Raw genomic sequence first — 2,196 nt, 5'->3', positions numbered from 1 at the left:
CAGCTCCAGACACAGAAAATACTTGGCATGGTTGAACAATTAATTATCATTCTCAGGTGAAAAGCATGTGATGTCCCATGTTTCCTTTATTTAAATAGGTTTTCAATTCCATGAAATGAAAAGACAAAGCTAGAAAGCATTCTCTTGAAACTCCTCCCCAATTAGCCATATGAATGACTAAATAGCCACATGCTATAAGGCAATTAAACCTATTGTATTTACACAACCACTTAACACATGGAAAAGCAGAGGACAAGTGACCCAAAACCAGATAATTTCTGCCATGACTAACTAGACATTTCAATGGCTTTGCACTCTTTGGGCATCAACTGATGGCAATGAAACATTTAGATACGTGTGGATGACTTAGTTCATATTCACCCTGATCAAACATGGTTAAAGGGAATGCATGGAAATTTTTACAAATATGAGAATTTTCATTATGAGACCAAATGCAAAATGTTACTATACCAAAGTAAATTTAAGATACCATAAGAGTAATTTTAAACAAAGTCTCAATTATTTTTTTCACCCTTGACAAATCATAAAAATATGCTCTTTCGAATTGTGCTTGACAGGTTTCTAAGATATCTGACTGGTTTCTTTTTTGGTTCACAAAAACAGTTTTATTAACCCAGTAAGTGAAGGCCCAATGTCTTTGCACCCCCACACCCCTGAAAGAATGGGTCTGGGTAAGGGAGAAACCTGGGGAGAGGGTGAAAATGCCCCCTATCTCTCAACATAGAGAACTGAAGGAAGAAAGGGGGATGGGAGCTGGGTAAATAGGTGCATATGTATGGGGGGGAGGGGTATTTTTAGACCAGGATAGCAGCCAAAGAGGAAGAGGAGAATGGAGAGGGTGAGGGATATGTTGAAAGCCCAGGAAAAACGAGGGGCGCTGGAGTTAGAGAGCCAAAGGATGTGGGGAGTGTGGGGCTGGAGCCCAGAAGTGGGGTCCGTTCTGAGGCAGGATGATGGAACCTTGACGCCCTTCCTCATTACCTTCTTGCTCCTGAGTTTCTTCTTTCTGCTTCTCCTCCCCAGGTCCCCAATGAGCAGGCTGCTTGCACATGGAGCAAGTCTTCCGGGTCCGAGTGAGCCAGGGGTCCACACAGCGGCTGTGATAGGATGAGAACAAGAAAGTAAAGTAGCCTCAGCTTGTCCCCATTCACATATTCATCCAAGCAGATGGTGCCAACATCATGCTGGTCTCCATTCGGATAGTCACGTGTAGGAATCTGCTTCAGTTGCTTATTTCACTGGAGCTGTTTCTGGTGCTGGATACAAGGAACTATCATCACTGCTCCTGCCAAAATTAGCAAACCAGCAACCCCTGTGAAAGGAATGAGGTTAATAGCCCAAGAGGAAGCTACTGTCTGGGACCAGAAGCACCTGAGGCCCTTCTGGTAGAGAAAGAGGGCACGCAGGCACTCAGGGCTCCTCTCCCCAATAAACACAGACCAGATCCAGATCTGCTACCGGATTGCCACACTATTTATTCCACATCCTGGTCAGCAGTTGGTTGTAATTCACATTGTGGACCACAGCTGCACCACACCCAGCCTTCTGAGCATTTAGGGCCTTGAGTCAAAGGCACAGTAGAATCTCTGCAGAAGTGCCATAAAGACTGACTGGTGACCTGAGTTAGGGCTGATGGGGCAATGGGGCAGCAGGCATTGGCAGGGTGAGCCTCCAGGCTCAGGGCTCAGGGCTCAGGGTAGACCCTAAAAAGGCTGAGAGGTCTGCAAAGTCCATGCAGGTATTGCGGTCCAAAGTCGCTCTAATGAGCCCCCCTCTCAGGAAGCAGGAAGGCTGAGGGTACATGGCAGAGGGAGGGAGAGGAGAACTGAGGAGGCCACTTCCCAGCAACAGGAGAAAAAGCAGAGTTCTGTGCTCTGTAGGCCCCTCCTTCAGGATCCCGGGGCCACTCACCTCCAGTGCCACTTCCCTGCCCCATAGGGGCAAGAGGAAGGAACCCGACTTGGGGAGTGAAATATCCAACACATTTAGTGGAGCTGCGACTGAGACACTAAGAATTCCCTTTTCAGGGATAAAACAAGGAAAAGGTCCGGAGGCCAGCACAGGTGACAAATGCTTCTAGAAGGGTGAGGAGCTCAAGGAAGTGGGCCTTCCAAGCAGGTGGGCGTCTTTCCCATGCCCTGGGAAAGGGTTTCGATAAAGAAAGTTAGGCCAGGC

At 47.5% G+C, this 2,196-nt stretch overlaps 1 pseudogene; it reads right to left on the bottom strand.

The window, feature by feature from the left end:
- Positions 1-815: 815 nt before the first annotated feature.
- LOC139008032 (E3 ubiquitin-protein ligase RNF167 pseudogene) lies at positions 816-1,785 on the bottom strand (annotated as a pseudogene).
- Between the last annotated feature and the right edge of the window lie 411 nt (positions 1,786-2,196).

This window comes from Myotis yumanensis, unplaced genomic scaffold, assembly GCF_028538775.1.
Source record: "Myotis yumanensis isolate MYYU_CA2020_CCGP unplaced genomic scaffold, mMyoYum1.0.hap1 SCAF_4, whole genome shotgun sequence".
NCBI classification, from domain to species: Eukaryota; Metazoa; Chordata; class Mammalia; order Chiroptera; family Vespertilionidae; genus Myotis; species Myotis yumanensis.
The sequence above is the reverse complement of the archived record's forward strand: the minus strand, read 5'-3'. Positions and strand labels throughout refer to the sequence as shown.